Source organism: Mirounga leonina, unplaced genomic scaffold, assembly GCF_011800145.1.
Source record: "Mirounga leonina isolate KUSES-001 unplaced genomic scaffold, KU_Mleo_1.0 Mir_173, whole genome shotgun sequence".
NCBI lineage: Eukaryota > Metazoa > Chordata > Mammalia > Carnivora > Phocidae > Mirounga > Mirounga leonina.
Genome location: NW_023270447.1, coordinates 9,662,149 through 9,681,181, shown reverse-complemented (window position 1 = coordinate 9,681,181; position 19,033 = coordinate 9,662,149). Strand labels below are relative to the sequence as shown.

The following is a 19,033-nucleotide window of genomic DNA, read 5'->3' as shown; positions in this document are numbered from 1 at the left end:
TTTCTTTCTTTCTTTCTTTCTTTCTTTCTTTCTTTCTTTCTTTCTTTCTTTCTTTCTGTCTGTCTTTCTTTCTTTCTTTCTTTCTTTCTTTCTTTCTTTCTTTCTTTCTTTCTTTCTTTCTTTCTTTCTTTCTTTCTTTCGTCTTCATGTCAAAATGTACTTGGAATTTAAAGGACAAGATATTTTGCTACTTTTGGCTTCAGATAAATCCTTTTCTTGCTTGTGCTGAGGTTGTTCATTATACATATATAATATATTCTCTTTATGAGTTCTGAACTTTCATAATACCAGATCAACATGAGACAATAAGCCCCAAATTCAAAATGAAAACAAAGTAAAAACAAAAATCAGGCTTTTACTTCCTACTCACAACATACTGGCACTTCTCATCAGAACCAAATCTGAAATCATAGTGTTTTCCAACTTGAAAGGGATTACAGACCAGAAAACTGAGGCTCACAACATGTATGGTATACGCTAGTGTTGCTCATTTAGCTGGTGTCAAAACACAGATCTTACGGTTTCTCTTTCCTCAAGCTCCATGCTACCACTCTTATTTGGAACCCACAATTCTATAACTGCTAAAACCCGAAAAAGATTCAGAAAGACACACTTGCAATTATCACACTCTGTCTTTAAGATCTAATTCAAATCTATTCCACTTCCACAGACTTATAAATCACTTTATAAGTTGGCTAATTCATTTATTAGGATAAGTTTTTGTTTGTTTTTGGTTAAAAGTTAAACTTTTATTTTACTGCAAATTTTTATTTAAATTCTAGTTAGTTAATATATAGTGTAATATTGGTTTCAGGTGTAGAATTTAGTGATTCATCACTTACATACAACACCCAGTGCTCAAGTGTTATCTTTAATACCCATCACCCATTTAGCCCATCCCCTACCCACCTTCCCTCCAGCAGCCCTCAGTTTGTTATCTATAGTTAAGAGTCTCTCTCTCTCTCTTTTAAAGATTTTATTTATTTATTTGACAGAGAGAGAGAGTGAGAGAGGGAACACAAGCAGGGGGAGTGGGAGAGGGAGAAGCAGGCTTCCCACGGAGCAGGGAGCCCGATGCGGGGCTCGATCCCAGGATCCTGGGATCATGACCTGAGCCTAAGGCAGACGCTTAACTGACTGAGCTACCCAGGCGCCTCTAGTTAAGAGTCTCTTATGGTTTCCTTCCCTCTCTCTTTTTTTTCCTCTTCCCCTATGTCATCTGTTCTGTTTCTTAAATTCCACATATGAGTGAAGTCATATGGTATTTGTCTTTCTCTGACCTGTTGCGCTTAGCATAATACACTCTAGCTCCATCCATGTTGCTGCAAATGGCAAGATTTCATTCTTTTTGATGGCCGAGTAATATTCCATTGTATAAATAGACCACTTCTTCTTTATCCGTTCATCATTTGATGGACATTTGGGCTCTTTCCATAATTTGATTATTGTTGATAATGCTGCTATAAACATCGGGATGCATGTGCCTCTTTGAATCAGTATTTTTGTATTCTTTGGGTAAATTCCTAGTTGTGTAATTGCTGGGTCATAGGGTAGCTCTATTTTTAACTATTTGGGGAATCTCCATACTGTTTTCCACAGTGGCTGCACCAGTTTGCATTCCCACCAACAGTATAAGAATGTCCCCCTTTACCCACATCCTTGCCAACATCTGTTGTTTCCTGTGTTGTTAATTTTAGCCACTCTGACAGGTATGGGGTAGTATCTAATTGTGGTTTTGATTTGTATTTCTCTGATGATGAGTGACAAAATAAGTTTTTTATTGATGACCACTCGTGTTCCCCACCCTGGGGCAGGGTAATTGAAAGTACTCAGTGAATGGCTTCCTTTCCAAGCTGAGGGATGCCTTAATGGTGATGTGTTTGAGACCGTGCCTCTTGCTATGGTCAAAGGCAGACATTGACTCACTTTTGCCTAGGGTGTTTTGTATTTTTTAAACTCCTGAGGTAAAGGATAAAAATGAGCTAGATGTTTTCAAGGATAAATTTTTAAAGATCATGTAAAATTTTATTTTTTTGTTTCATCAACTTAAAAAATGTTTGCTCCCACTTAAAAAAAATGTCAGAGCAATAGAGTGTATGCACATAGTTATAAAATAATAAAAAATGGCAGTCTCCTGTCCTATTCCTCACTACCCCTGAGCAGTCCACTTTTAATACTTTTTGCTTTCTCTTCTGACATTAACTTCAGTATACTGTTTTCACTTGATTCCTAAGGTTTAGACATTTTCTACTGACTTCCTCTTATGATAATTGAGGACCTGGCTTTTTACCAGCCTCCAAATTTCTCCCTTTTTTTTTCCTACTATGAGTAACGGCTATAATTTTAGTAAAGTCAAAATATTTTTGCTCCACTAAATCTGCTGTATACATTTAAGAATCTTTCCCCAAATAGTTTCACAAGTCTGGTCATCTGTTAGTTGTCACTCCTTCTCCTTTCTCCCCTTTATTCTGCTCTTTGGAATACAGATCCTTCTGCTCCGATCTTTTCTCCCCCAGGCCTGTTGCACATATCATCTTCAGACCTCACCCCTCTTCTGTGTGGGTCTTGTCTCCTTGATCCTGTGCTTCCTTCTTCCTTGTTTTATTCCCTCATCCTTCTGAAGCAATCCTTCATAAATGAAAACTTAAATTAAAAAAAAAATGGAAAAACTTACAAAATCAGGGACAAAATATCACGAATCCTTAGGTTCTTATCATCCAGATTCAAGTTATCACAGGTTTGCCACACTGACTGCATTTGTCCCTTTTTCCTTTTTCTCCTCCATCTGTCCTCCCCTTCTCCCTCTCCTGCCTCTCGCCCTCTCCCTTTCCTTCCCTTGCTGTAGTGTTTTAAAGTAAAGGTCAGTATTTTAAGTCATGGTGTCAGATGAGCTCCCCTTGAGAGGCAGACAACATTCGATACATACAGTGAATAGGAGACTTTGTCGGCATCACCCAAGTTGCTGACACCAACTTCATGGGAAGGTTTATCCTGGAGCTTTGAATTACATGAACCAATACATTCCATTTTCCAGGGACATGGTGTTGGGTTTCTGGCACATAGAACATTTTCAAGCTGACCAGACATTTTGGCATAATGATTTTAGAACATTTTTCCTCTAAGATCATAGTACTTAAATTAATTAATTCCTCAATAAACTTGCTATTTGTGCTATTGTTATCCAGTAGGTGAAATGTTTGGTTTATAATATTCAGGTATGAATAGTAAAGTAATTAAAGTAATGTGATATTTAGTTCCCTTGAAAATCTGGTTCCTGTATAATACCAAATATAAATATTAGGATTTGACATCCAACAGGAAAACTATTTTGTTTTATTGGGAACTATACAGACTTGATGGCAAACGGCACACCATGTCTATTAATGCCTTATCATATAGGTCAGTTAACTTTAACCTAATAAAGTAGATAGCTCCTTTTTTGGTATCACAAACCAGTAGCTGATGAAACATCTGATAACTAGAAATTATGCCATGAATTAACGTGTTAGCCTTGATATAATTGTAAATCCCATGCTAGTATTTTCATTCAGGAGTTCTTAATTATTGAAGACATGAGCATTTTTTTAACTTTTTGCATTTTCTGAATTGTATTAACAGAATAACAGAGATCAGTTTGATGTAAATAATTCGGAAATGCTGATAAAAATCTCTGCCTGGTTAATTTCTTTATAAGGCCTCCATTCTTCATGGGTTTTTTTGCTTTTTTATAGTACACAGATCCTGGAAACTTGCAGCTTTCTGAATAAATAACTTGTTTTATAGTCTTATTTTCTTTTCTTAGATCTTTATCCCCAGAAGGTAAGGAAATTAGGCTTATTATGAACAATTTATTGATGTATTTATAATAAAGTCTTCCCATTAATCTTACTTATACTGTACTTTACATGTTTTCAGCAATCCTCTTCTGAAAAGGTTATGCAGAAAAAGCTTTGAGTAGCAGGGATCAATGGATTTATTCATATAAATGGTTATTAATATACAGATTAAAGTGATATAAAGATGGGCAAAATGCTTCCCCTTAGTGACAAATAAAAGCATAATTGTAACTCAATTTTAATACTAATCATCTCACATTTTCCCAGTAGGTTGGGTGAAAATTTTTATTTATTTATTTATTTTTTATTTTTTTAAGATTTTATTTATTTATTTGACAGAGAGAGACAGCGAGAGAGGGAACACAAGCAGGGGGAGTGGGAGAGGGAGAAGCAGCCTCCCTGCCAAACAGGGAGCCTGTTGCGGGGCTTGATCCCTGGACCCTAGGATGATGATCTCAGCTGAAGGCAGACGCTTAATGACTGAGCCACCCAGGCGCCCCTGGGTGAAAATTTTTAACTAAGTAGTCATTTTAATGATGGCATTGATAATTTGTAACTCACAGGAATTTTGACGTGATTTCTACTAGCTCATTTTACTAGCCTCCTAAACCCGGCTGTGGCAGATTGTGTTTTCCAAAAATGGCTAAATATATATCCCACTCCCCATGTGCTCCTTAAATTGAGACACTCCTCTCACCAAGAGGTAGAGTCTGTGCTCTGTCCCCTTGAATGTTGTGATGCTGTGTGGCTTCCAAGGCCAGCCTGCAGAGAGGATGCAGCTTGTACATGACTTGCTCTCTCTTGCAATGGGCACCTTGGAAGTCCCAAGCTGTCCTGTAAGATGTCCAGCTACTCTGAAGCCACCATGCTGGAGAGACCATGTGGATATACCAAATGGACAAAGAAAAATGTCAGAAGATCCCCAGATGTTCTAGTCTTCCAGCCTGAGTACCAGACATAAGAGTGAATGAGCCACCCTCTGCCGGCAAACACATGTGCAAGCCTGAGGGGGAACTGCCCAGATGGGCCCAATTAAATCCCAGAACCATGTGAGAAAATGTTAAATTTGACTGTCATTGTAAGACACTAAGTTTTGGGGGTAATTTATTATGCAGCCATAGTAAATGGAATACTGACCCTTCTCTATGGCTCCCTCATTCAGAGAACAGCACCATCATTCATATGACAATCCCCAAATTTCCACATCACATTATTTCTGGCTTGCCTGAGATCCAGATGGGGAGTTCCGATTGCATATGCAAATTTCCACTGTCTCAAATGGACCTATTTGGAGATACCTCAAATCACAGAGCAATAGGCAGCGATGCATGTGATCCATTCAGTGAGAGGAGCCAATGGTAGACAGCAATAATGCAGTCCACCACAATTACCAAAGCTGTAGAAGTCTATTAATACAATAAGAAGATAAATGTTTTTCAATATTCATATCTATGTGGTGACATGGAAAAGCTCTGAACACCCAAGTATCAACAGTCCCTCCGAGTGGGGCTAGTTCTCCTTAACCTCTGTACTGCTTGAATTTCTACAGTAAGATTTCAAGCACCTGAGGGAGACATGAGGCTGAGAGTTGCTGAATGCCACCTACAAGGTCATTTAGGAATCAAAGTCACAGAGCTAGACCTAATTCAGAATCATTTGCAGTGTATTTTGTCTGGTGTTTGCCTGCTTATCTGTATGTGTCTCACGTATTTTCCTGTTGTGATTTGAGCGTGTACAAAGAGAGATGACTATATGGACTGTATTTCTGGCTCTTACTTTAATTCCAGTCTTGTATATGAGGCTAGAGTTATTTACTTTTGCTTTATTGCTTCCTCATGGCCTCCTTCAGGTTTTTGACAAAGTGTTGATGCCAGGAAGATTAAAAAAGTCTTTGGTGTTACCCAAGAAAAAGAAGCTGCATGTCAGGTAGAACTGACCAATAGTCTTGTCAGAGAAATTAGCACGAGCTAATAGATTTGTGTTTTCCCTCAAAGGAAGTATCTGTTTTCAGGATTTTAAAAAATTTTTGTGGGTTAGTCCCGAGCATACCTTGGTTGTAACGAGAATTAGGGTTCCTGATTCGATTGCCATTAATTTGCAAATTGTCTCAAGGTAGTCCTTCTCTTTGCTTACTTATTTTTACATACAACAAGAAAAAGGAAAATGTGGATGTATATCCACTTAAAAAAGAATCCACGTTCGGGGTGCCTGGGTGGCTCAGTTGTTAAGTGTCTGCCTTCGACTCAGGTCATAGTCCCAGGGTCCTGGGATCGAGCCCCACATCAGGCTCCCTGCTCAGCGGGAAGACTGCTTCTCTCTCTCCCACTCCCCCTGCTTGTGTTCCCTCTCTTGCTGTCTCTCTCTTTGTCAAATAAATAAATAAAATCTTTAAAAAAAAAAAGAATCCAGGGGCGCCTGGGTGGCTCAGTTGGTTAAGCGACTGCCTTTGGCTCAGGTCATGATCCTGGAGTCCCGGGATCGAGTCCCGTATCGGGCTCCCTGCTCGGCGGGGGGTCTGCTTCTCCCTCTGCCCTCTTCCCTCTCGTGCTCTCTGTCTCTCATTCTCTCTCTCAAATAATAAATAAATAAAAATCTTAAAAAAAAAAAAAAGAATCCACATTCAAAATGGGAAATTTGTAAAACAGGTAAGTTATAGAGTTGGCCTATATCATTCTTTGATTTCCAAAAGGCTTTTCTTCCAGAATTCTTTTAAATAGAATGAGTCTAATATACTTAGGATTTTATTTATAGATCACAAAGAAATAGGAAGTGGTGGTTGGGGAGCCTGGGTGGCTCAGTCGGTTAAGGGTCTGCCTTCCGCTCAGGTCATGATCCCAGGACCCTGGGATTGAGCCCTGTGATGGTCTCCCTGCTCAATGGAGAGCCTGCTTCACCCTCTGCTGCCCCCTGCCCCGCCCCCTTCCCCCCACCCCGGGCTCATGCTCATGCTCTCTCTCTCTCTCTATCTCAAATAAATAAATAAAATCTTAAAAAAAAAAAAAAAAGAAATAGGAAGTGGTGGTGGTAAAGAGGAAAGGGCAGAGAAAAAATGTTTTAGGAAATCACAGTGATTAAAGATCAATAAAAGAATTTTAAAAATCCACTTGGAAAATTGTTAGGCCACCAGAAAAATATTAAGTTCATAATAACTTTAGGAAAATTGTGATAGAAAATGAAACCTCTTATGGTTTGCAAGATGGAGAGTGTCTTTTCCCCTGTAATAAAAGCCATCTTTTGGCACAAAGGAGAGGTATGGTAGTGTACTTTGTGAAAGCCAGACATGCAATAAATGATGAAGGCTCTATTTCAGCAAGTCACAGGCAGAAAACAAAGCCCTAAATGATCGGCTAGAGCTACAGCTTTGTTGAACAGAGGATACTGCTTCATTATTCTACCATACACTTTGCAATCTAAACATTATTGCTATATATAAAAAGGTGATCTGTACATTTGTATGCTGAATAGCAGGCATTCTTAATGCCTTTTGTGATTGGGTTGTAAGAGCATATTTAGCCTTTGCTTTCATTTTTACTGTTGGAGCAAATTAAACCATCCATAAGGTCCTAAACAACCAAAGCTCTTCCTTTCTCTCAATTTGTCAGTGAGCACTTGCTGGACTCTCTGAGAAAGATTTCTTTCCTGCTTGTCTAGGGTAGCATCTCTGGTTTGCAGATGCACAGGCTGCACAGGAAGGACCAGGCTATGAATCAGTGGGAAAACAGATTTTGAAATCTGGAGAATCCAACATTTCTTTTTTTTTTTTTTTTGCATAGCTTGGTAATCTGGACATGGTCTCAGATCAGAAATGGAAAGACTGAACCTGCTCTACCATAGTAGAGGCTGGGAAAAAGTACCCTCCCTCCCTCCCTTCCTTCCTCAATGGCAAAATCTTTATTGTTTTTTTCCCCCCAAATGTAGAAATAAATATGCTCTTTGGGGAAAAAAATGATTACATATAAAGTAGGAAATGAAATTCTCTCCCCTCCCTGCCAATGTCCTCATAGGACATAACCCACTGTTAACATTTTCTTATAAATCATTCCAAATATTTTCTATAAATGTGAATATAATTGTATTTTTCTGAAACAAGAAAATGCAACACTTTTCATTTTGTAATGTGATCTTTTATCTTAACACCATATATTGGGCATTTTTCTGGGTCAGTATCTACAGACCTACAACCTTCAAACAGCAATATTGTTATTCATTTATTTTTATTTTTATTTTTTAAAGATTTTATTTATTTATTTGACAGAGACATAGCGAGAGAGGGAACACAAGCAGGGGGAGTGGGAGAGGGAGAAGCAGGTTTCCCGCGTAGCAGGGAGCCCAATGTGGGGCTCGATCCCAGGACCCTGCGATCATGACCTGCGCCGAAGGCAGACGTTTACCGACTGAGCCACCCAGGCGCCCAACAATATTGTTATTCATTTAAACAGATCCTTCAGTGATGGGCATTGCCCCCCTCATTACATATGGTGCTGCAAGGAATATTTTTTTCACTTACATCTTTCCACACTTACCCCTTCATTTCCTATGATATTTCATTCCTGTGATATTCATTTCTATGCTATCTCATTCCCCCAGAGAGGAACTGCTGGGTCAAACAGTGTGCAAGATTTACGTTGTAGGATATATTGCCAGTGGCCCTCCAGAAATGTACTAGATACACTCCCACCAGATGTGTACGAAAGGCTTATATACTTTTGCCAAAACTAGATATTATCAATCTTTTTAATGTTTGTCAAACTAGGCAAAGGCTAATATCTAATTTCACTGTAATTTACAAAAGAACTGTTTTTTTCTGAATCCAGATCTGGTTGTGTTTCCTGCCGTCAAAGGCTCTGTTGCTTAACTTTGGGAACCCTCCCCTGCTCCCAATCTCTGCCTTGTCATGCTCTTTGGTGCATTGCTGGTCCTTGTTGGTATCTTGCTGCGGTCTATTCCCCTAGCTGAGCAGAGGGGGAGTTGCTCTCTGCCAATGACATAGATTCCCATCATATTTATGCACACACAATCACAAATCACAATCACACATATGCTACATCATACACATGTACCTGATCTCTCTCTCTCACACACACACACTTCACATCACATACAAAATCACATAGGGAATCATATCACCCACACCACATCATATGTTAGTGTGTCACTGTACAGCAATCCAAATGAAATCAGTTTCTCTCAACTGGTTCAAAGGCCCATCACATTCCTGGGATGCTTCAAAAGCTCCCAGATGACTGTGCTCTTCTTGGGTGTCTGGCTTCTTATGTCAGCTCTCTGGTACCTTGCTCCTGGCTCTCCTGCAAGTTGAGAGCTCTTTCCTCCTGGCTGGGCACATTTGCACTCTCTGAGTGAGCCTGGAGGCTGCTGGTAGAAAGGTGAGAACTGAAGTTCTTGGATACAAGCACTAATTTACAAGAAATGGTTGAAATCTGTTCTCTCTCTCTCTCTCACCCAAACCAATATATATTATTTCCCCTTGAATTTTGTTATAAGGATTTTGAAAAACTGTGGGAAGTCATAAGTAGATCCAGTTTTGTCTGGTTTCTGCTTAAAACATTCTGATTTACCATTAGTCTGATGTTTCTTTCCTAATGCACAGTTTGCTTTATTGATTTTTTCCCCCTTTGTCACCAGCATTGCTCAAAACAGAACTGCTAAAATATGCTGACCTCTTTTCTTTCCTCAGAGTTCCTTAGCAATAAGACGTATACAGAACATATCCATCAAATCTACTATTTAATTAAAATATGAAGTTAGGTTGGAGAAATATAAATAATAGAGCTTGTAAGCAATTTGTATATGAACACTACTTGTCCTTCTGGTTTTCTGTGTGAGAGCCTGGATCTAACTCTTCAGAGAGGAGTTTGTGTAACACAGCTCTGAGCCAGACAGACCTGGCTTTGCATCCTCTGTGTATGTAAACCCAGGATCATCTCCTTTTCTAAGCCTTGATTTTTTTTTTTTTTTTTGCTATATAACATGTGATTAATCTAAGTACCACTAGCCATGAGGATTAAATGAAATTCATGAGAATTAAGAAAAGGAATGAAGAAGAGGGCTTTTACTACTGCTAACTATTATTTTTTTAAGTAGGCTCCACACCCAGCATGGAGCCCAACGTGGGGCTTGAATTCATAACCCTGAGATCAAGACCTGAGCTAAGATCAAGAGTTGGACACTTAACTAATTGAGCCACCCATGCACCATATTGTGGCTGATTTTTTCATTATAAAAGTTATATTTACTTACTGAGGAACATTTGGAAATATAGAAACATATAGTGACAAAAATCACCCCTAGATACTGTTAATAGTTCGGGATGATTCCTTTAGTCCATTTTATTTTATTTTATTTTATTTTATTTTAATTTATTTTTTAAAGATTTTATTTATTTATTTGACAGAGAGAGAGAGAGAGAGACAGCGAGAGAGGGAACACAAGCAGGGGGAGTGGGAGAGGGAGAAGCAAGCTTCCCGCCAAGCAGGGAGCCCGATGCAGTGCTCGATCCCAGGACCCTGGGATCATGACCCAAGCAGAATGCAGATGCTTATTGACTGAGCCACCCAAGCGCCCCTCTTTAGTCCATTTTAAAACAATGCGTAGTAAGGGGTGCCTGGGTGGCTCAGTCAGTTAAGCGTCTGCCTTTGGCTCAGGTCATGATCTCAGGGTCCTGGGATCAAGCCCCATATCAGACTCCTGTTCAGCAGAGAGTCAGCCTCTCCCTCCCCCACTACCCCCCTCATGCTCACTCTCTCAAATAAATAAATAAATAAATAAAAATATTAAAAAAAATAAAACGTGGGTTTTTTTTTTTTTTTTATAAGATTTTATTCATTTGACAGATAGACACACAGTGAGAGAGGGAACACAAGCAGGGGGAGTGGGAGAGGGAGAAGCAGGCTTCCCGCGGAGCAGGGAGCCCGATGCGGGGCTCGATCCCAGGACCCTGGGATCATGACCCGAGCCGAAGACAGACACTCAATGACTGAGCCACCCAGGCGCCCCAACAACATGTGGGATTTTTAAAAAACAGCGTAATCATTATATTTACACATATCCATATATATGTATACATTTGTATGTATATATAAAAATATATGTATATATAAATGTCATATATATGTAAAATTTTGTGTGGGTAGAAAAGGATTTTGTTAAGATTCAAGTCCTTATGTGCTACTTACTTCAATCAGCCCGAGTCTATTGACTTCTGTATCGAATGTCTGTCATCAGAGTTGTGTTTTAATCTAAATTGACCACTTGGGCATCTGTTAACCTTTCAACATTTCTTTGTGATATAGGTACAATCTCAAATCTTTCCCAACTCAGTCTTGTGAGTTTGCACTTTCCCTGACGTTATTCTAATGTGCTAGCCCTGGAACATGGGAGATTTCTCTTCTCTTATGCATTGGCAAATATCTCAGAATCTTAAGTGCATCTATTACACAGCGCTCCTCTGTGTCCTTTTATCCTGCTCCTGTTCGATACCGTATTAAGGAACTGAAACTCTAAGAAGGCACATCAGGACAGAAATGGAGGAGCCACTGGAAAGGTTACCATTGTCTGGGTGTGAGATAAATACCCTTCCCAGAAGAATTCATTATAAATGATGCTGCTTTCCTGCTACAGGATTGATTTGCTCAAGAGAATGGATGGAAAATGACAGAGAAACACTTGGAAGCAGAGGGAGTGGTGGGGAGCAAGATGAGTAGCATTTGGACCCTGTTTTTAGGACAATGACTCTAGGGCTTTAGAAGAGTGATTGAAATTAAAATGAGAATCCTTGCATATTCCCTCCCCCCCAACTCTTCATGTGATTGCTTTTGAGCCAAGGATACTAAATGCAATAACTGAAAATTGGGGGAGATTATTTATTGAGAACACTTTTATTGTAGGGTGCTTTCTTCCTCCCTCTTTAAAAGAATCTTTTGCTGTCACAATGGATATGCAGTTCCCTCTGAACCGTAATATAAGGGGAGGAGAAAGTCCTTATTCCTGTGGAGATAACTGGAGTTGAAACATTTCATATGCTCCAGAGTAGAAAATTCAGGGACGAAATTGTACACAGAAAACAAAGGAAGCTATGCAGTGTGTCTACTCCCCACTATGTTGGATATAAGCCTTGCCTTTGAGCTGAAATTAAGCTTTGCCATAGCGACACTAGGAGTGAAGAATACTTTGGGTTAATTGGGTTAAAAGCACTTTTGTAAGAGAAAATCTGGGATGATCTGGAGTGGTCAGGGGCGAATCAAGGGGTTGGAAGAAATGCACTGTAACAGACAGTATCCTGAAATGCAGATTCAGACTCCTTTTATCCCCTGACGAGACTTGGTGGTAAATGCCCCTTTAAACCCATGTACTCTTTTTCACATTGGTGTCTTAGACTCTTCTGGTATGTTGGTGTGGAGTCTCCAGCGTTCTTCCTTTGCTTCAGCAAAAGTTTCCATCCATGAGCTCCAATTCTTTCCAGATATTAAGCCCTTGTAAAGGAGAACTATGCAATCCTGATTGATGTCAATACGTCGTTCTGGGGTTAGCCTTTGGCCAAATCTGACCCACTGCCTTTTTCACAAATAAAGTTTTATTGGAACTCAGCCAGCTAGCCCATTCATTTTTCCATTGTCTAGGGCTGCTTTTGCACTATAACAATTTAATTGTGACAAAGGCGGTATGACCCACAAAACCAAAAATATTCGCTATCTGACCTTTCACAGAAGAAGTTTGCTAAACATTGCTAGTTGATTAGATCATGGTGAGGTTGAAGCCCTAGCTTTTAATTTACATTTCATATATCCAGCCCCAGAAAGCTTCCTCATAAATGGTTGTGTAGCTGGTCAGATAGTAGTCCTCAATGTCTTTCCATTAGTGGGGACAGTTCCCTGTACATGTTCTGTAGACTTGACCCAGAATCAGTAAGCTGAGCTGAGTAAACACAGGATTTTGACTTTCAAAATGAACCATGAGTTAGTTTCCAATGCTGCTGTAACAAACTACCATGACCTTAATGCTTTTAAAACAACAGAAGGTTATTGTGTTCTGGAGGTCAGAAGTCTAAAATGGGGTAGCAGGGCTGTGTTCCCTCAGGAGACATCAGGGAAGACTCTTGTTCCCTTGGCCTCTCCAGCTCCTAGAGAATGCCTGTGTTCACTGGCTCATGGCCCTGGCCCCTCTTCTTATCACTCGGACTTTAGCTTCCATGGTCACCTCTCCTTCTCTGACTCTGACCCTCCTGTCTCTCTCTTGTAAGAATTGGATCACCTGGATAATCTGAGATAATCTCCCCATCTCAAGATCCTTAACTTAATACACTGGCAAAGTCACCTTTGCTTTGTAAGGCAACATAATCACCGGTGTGAGGAATTAGGATGTGGACATCTTTGGGAACCCCATGATTCTAGATACTGTAGATTGCAAATGCTTGCTTTCCCCTCTGCTCAGATATCCACAATAATTTCACTGATCGCCAAGCAGGGCGGTACTAAGAGAATAAAAACAAAAACCAAAAACAATAAAAAAATGGTTTGAAAGTTCTTATAGGTGTTTTATATACATTTTGAATGGAAAGCATGAGATATATATAGTGCTTCAAAGAGGACAGGAAGATATTCGGGAGATGAGTGAATCTTGATTGTATTAGAAAGTAAATTGATTATTTACTACATAAATAAAATGCATATTTGCAGAAATAAAGCACTTTCCAAACGAGCATATTCATTTTCCACTGCATTTTCTAAGCAACAGAGATTGTCTGCACATTTTCCAAATGCAAGACTGCTCCCATCCCATGCTAAGTATAAGGTACTCTCTGCAAGTTACCATGTGTAAGAGCAATACATCTGAATGATTTAACACAGAAACACAGAGTTCATAGATAAACTTCTTCACAGAATATGTTGCTGACTAATTGTATCACTTGTATGACAGGCATCCATCATTCTCTGTTCTCTAAAATGGGACCTGCCTTTGGCCATAGTAGGGTAAGTATGGCGAGTCTATGTGAAAATAAGAATTTTTTTTAAGCATACTCACATTTTCAATGAATCATTCTCTAACTCATTGAGGACCTATTTGCAATTTCACAGCCCAGAGAAGTCCCTGGGGCCCAAATAGTTTCACTGTGTGTGGGTGAAGGTGTTATGAACCACAGAATATTATACTTGATTTGAGTATCTTTACGGCTGTTTAACATCATCTCAAATTGATCTTTCTTTCCTTTCACTGCAAAGTGTTCCATAGCCCCCCTTCTCTCCCGGGAGCCCGCCATCCCATCCTTGGTTCACCACAGCCCCTTACTTCCTTGCAATTTGGCTTCTAGATTCCTGATTATGTTGTCCTCTGCTCCCCAACACACTTATTTTTTTTTAGATAAGTCTCATTTGGTATTTCCTGGGGCCCTAACTGCGCCATGTGTTCTTCGAAGGCAAATGTCTTCTTTCTGGCTCTCAGACTTAGTGTGATACACGACGTCCTGCACATAGCGAGCTCTCAGAAAACTGCCTCCAATGAGGGTGCCGTGTTGCTCAGGAGTTTTCTATTCTGCTCATTCTAATGGCCACTGATTAAATGGCTTAAACTAGGTTTTAGCCATGTTGCTTTCAGTTTGTTTCCCCCTCCTTTCTTTTGACTTCCTGTTGACCATCTACCACGTAGAAACCATTCTCTCTTCTGCTGGACACCAAAGCCTACCACACTTTCCTTTGTTCTTTGAGTGTCTACCCTCCTCCAGAAAATCTTTGTGGAATTCCTCTAATCATTTTCACCTTGCCAGCACCATCTAGGGGCCAAATTTATCTCCAACTCTACCCTGTAGTTACAGCTTATTCTTTGGAGGTGGGGCGGAAAACAGTGCTCAGGTCCATGGTTATGGCTGAAAAGCTAACGTTGGACAAACAGTTCTTGAAATTTTCCTTGGTCATCTTGCTACTTCCTCTGGGTCCCAAATGTTCCTCACTTATAGTTCTGTTTGGAGACTTCCTTATTCTGCATTGGTTATAGTTGGTTATTTCTCAATCCTTATTTGATTTTCAGAATTTTGTAAAAAGAGAAGATGGACATACTCAGTGGCATACCAGTATAGTGCTGGATATTAGCTTATGGTAGGTATTCAATAGATATTTAGAATTTATTTATTTATTTATTTATTTATTTATTTATTTATTTATTTATTTATTTGACAGAGAGAGACACAGCGAAAGAGGGAACACAAGCAGGGGGAGTGGGAGAGGGAGAAGCAGGCCTCCCGCTGAGCAGAGAGCCCAATGCAGGGCTCGATCCCAGGACCATAAGATCATGACCTGAGCCGAAGACAGAAGCTCAATGACTGAGCCACCCAGGAGCCCCGATATTTAAGAATTTAAATAAAACAGTCTTTTCCGCCTTGGAGCCAAGTTTATCTTGTGTTAAAAACTATTTCTACCATGCAAAGAGCTGCTGTTCTCAAATAGTATAAAACTGTCATCTGGATTCACTGCCAGCCCAAAACCTTCCTCAAAATGAACAGTTTCATTCCTTATTTCTTAAAGCATAAGCTTTTAAATTGTTGGAATGACAATTACTCAGTAATGCTAAATGCTTCAATAAATGTATAACGTGCTTTGCATATTGAAGAACTATTTATAGAAATATTTATAATTTAATTGTATAATTTGGGCAAATTAGCCTCTCTGTGCCTAGGTTTTTTATTCTGTAAAGTCGGGGGGAAGTACTGAGGACAAGCTCATGATCCTTTTTCTTTTCAGAAGTTCCTGGCAGTTCTACCTCTACTCCATAGCTTTCCTGTGCCCAAAGTGGTCTAATCTCTCTGCTAGTCACAGGATTCTCCAGATTTCCGCTGTACATGGGGACAGCTCCTAGTACAGAAAATGGCAATTTATGTGCGATAAGATCGCCAGTTGACCTTACCTATGTGTTCTCTGCATGCTTTTATTGCAATCAGGGTAAAAATTAGAAAATCAGGGTGATAGTATCCGTCTGAGGAAGGGTAGAGAGCTGATTTTGTGACAAGTTTTTTTAAAAAAAATGTTAACTGGGGCCCAAGATGTAAATTAGCAGTTAAACGTTCCTCTGCTGGGTGAGATGTGTCAATCAAGAAGTATCAATCTCAAGTTTTACTAAAGAGAGATTGAGGTTGACTTAAGACACCTGTCTTGGATTAACATGGAGCAAGACTTAAAGCTGGCCTGCTAAAGAGAAGGCGAGGTTCTAGATGCTCTTTGCTGGGAGTGACATTTAGTGGGGCAGGTTTTGGAGCCCAGCAAGGGCCAGCACTGTTCATGAAACTGATCCTGCAGGTGCGAGGCTTGTGGGTTTCACTTCCAGTTTTCCCCTCCAGCGATCACTGAGAGCCCCCCTCGAGGCACCATCTGCAGGCCTATGGGAAAGATGTTTGATTTAGAGTACGTGGGAAAGGAAGAAGTTAATTTTGAAAGTCGATTTCATTACACTATCTGCTCTCTTAGAGCTTCCCCTTTGCGCCTCTCACCTTTTTTCTTACCCACGCTGCAGAACAATTTTGGCATTTGAGTCTACCCCAAACTACTGGTTCCTAGTTTCAGTTTCTGTATTTAGTTGGGAGATACAGATGGGTTGCAGGAAAGTTATGGTTCAGTGTCTTGCCAGGCTCAGCAGATACCGTTCAGGAGTGCAAGGCTACTAAATGTTCATGTCTGACGTCTGTATCTTGGAAGCTCAAAGTATTTTGTTGATGTTGTCACATTCATTTTACCTGAGACAAGCTGGAGGCATGTATTATTGAAAAATTTTCTTTAAAGCTCTACTTTCAAGTGTAAGAGAGAGATCAAAGGAAACTACTGCCTATATATCGGTTAGTCATATTTTAAAATATGACAGAGAAAAAAGCTGGGGGAGTTTTAATCATAATCAGTTTCTTTTATTCTCTTGGGACAGTATGAGGAGGTCATCAGGGATCCAATGACAAGGCAGGCTTCACTCAGGGAAGGGTGTGCTAAAGGAATAGGATATAGTGCAGAGACTTGCATTTAGCTTGAAGAGGGGCATGTTATACATGCGTACCTTTTCAGTGCATCCTAGGAGATTGGTCATTGATTTAAGATGTCTCCAAATTGACTGGACTTACACTTTCAAGCTTTGCTGACTCCATTCCTTTGTTTTTGGCCAAAAGAACTCACATTTTTTTTTTTTTAATTTCTGGACAGAATGAATTGGAGGTACTGTAGAACCTTAAACTGTTATGATGGTGCTTCATAAATTAATCCAATACCTCATAAAAGTATTGGATTAAGAACCAACAAATCTGAATTATTTCCTTTCTTTGCTGTTGCGCGTCTTTACTGAGTACAACACTAAGCATCTCCAGGCCTGATTTCCTTTATCTATACAATGAGAGCAAGGAAACCTATCAACCTCTAAGATCCCTTCCAGCTTTACAATGTCCAGAAGTACACAACATGTTTTATTGCTTGCCGTGCAGGAAAAAGTGCAGAGTATCAGAGTCTCCTTGTCTGAATCTCCCTTGCAGTCTTTCTCTCTCTCTCTCTTAAAATCACAGTTATAATTTAAAAAATCTTAGTCAAAACTCTGCATGTTTACCATAGAGAAAAATGAAAATAGATAAAAAATAATGAAAATTATGCATCATCTCACCAATCTTGGTTAACTACTATTAACATTTTGATGTGTATAGTTTCTGACATTTTTTTTCTGAAAACACACACACACCCCTTCATTATGTCAGTGACATCTCAAAGGGTATTATGGTTTAGTGCATTAAGGAACTGGCACTACTAGATTTTGGAATACACCCAGAATTCCAAGGAGGATACAGAACAGTCCTTTGCTTTCTCCTTTGCGTTTTGTGTCCCTTCATCCAGGTTTGCCTCAGTCGGACTTCTGGCCTCCCTCCTGTCTTAGAATTTTTACCTTTCCCCCCCTTTCTCCTACTTTATTGGTTTGACTGGCTTCACCTTCCAGAGAGGCTGTGTCAGCACCTTTCATCCTGTGCTTCCTTGGAAGGGACCTTTGCTTGTTCAGACTTAAACATTTACAGGGCAATCAAAAACTTTGGTTATATTGATGACTTCACTAGGCTAAACAGATTTTCTATCTCTTTTCCTCCTACCTTAAAAAGACATAAACAAAATAAAATAGAACAAAAGAATCACTACAACAACAATAATGTCATAATAAAATGCAGAACTCCTCCCAGGAAGAAGCAGAAGGGAAAGAAAATAAGAAGGTGAGGGAGAGGGGCACCTGGCTGGTTCAGTTGGTAGAGCATGTGACTCCGGATCTTGGGGTTGTGAGTTTGAGCCCCATGTTGGGTGGACAAGTTACATAAAAATAAAAGAAAAAATCTTAAAAAAGAAGAAGGTGAGGGAGGAAGAAAATTCTGACTTGCTTTATATTCACATATATAAATACTTTCCTAACATACTTCCTATCTCAACTATCTATTTAAAAAAGGTGATCATATTTCATATGGTTTGAAATCCACTTTTTCGCATAATAAATCCATCATAAAAATCTTTCCACATCATCTAACAAATATCTAAATCATATTTTTAATGGCTGCATATTCTTGCATTGAGGAGAGATAACTGTCTAACTTAACCCCTACTATTGTTTTTTCTATTATGAAAAAATTACATTACAATGGATGAACAGGCTAGGGTAATGGTATAGTTATTTATGTCTTTGTTTAGAGTCAAGTCCATGATAGGTATGTAGCAAATACGTGGCCATAGTCTGGCAGACAATATACATTATTAACAGATTACGAGCCTGTAGCTGAGGCTTTCAGTACAGTGCGCCGGGTAGCCACAACCAGCTGATTGGAGATGACAAGCTAGATGTCACTTTACATCTCTGGGTCCCCATATTGCCAACAGCTGGAATGAAGGGGTATTAGAATGTTTCACATTGATGAGAACAGTAAATTTTTTTATATTACGTTTATATAAATCCTACTGAGTTGGCAATTTGCAAAAAGAGATAGTTGGTACCATGGGCTAAATGTGTTGCACTCCTCAGCCCTCCTCCCCTACCCCCAATTTATATGTTGAAGTCCCAATCTCCCATGTGACTGTATTTGGACATGGGGCCTTTATGGATGTAATTAAGGTTAAATGAGGTCATAATGGGGGGGACCCTTGTCTGTAGAATGGGTGTCCTCATAAGAAGAGACACAAGAGAGCTTGCCTGCCTGTGCC

General features: G+C 39.6%; 1 long non-coding RNA gene across 6 annotated transcripts in view; it reads left to right on the top strand.

The window, feature by feature from the left end:
- LOC118019074 overlaps positions 1-19,033 on the top strand; it is a 162,177-nt gene that overhangs the window by 71,851 nt on the left and 71,293 nt on the right. For 3 of the 6 annotated variants that reach the window (XR_004681555.1, XR_004681558.1, XR_004681554.1), the window contains exon 4: positions 13,770-14,941. This is a non-coding gene — a long non-coding RNA (uncharacterized LOC118019074). Of the gene's footprint in view, positions 1-13,769; positions 14,942-15,022; positions 15,054-19,033 lie in introns of those variants that run through there. The other 3 variants (XR_004681559.1, XR_004681556.1, XR_004681557.1) reach the window with 2 other exon arrangements.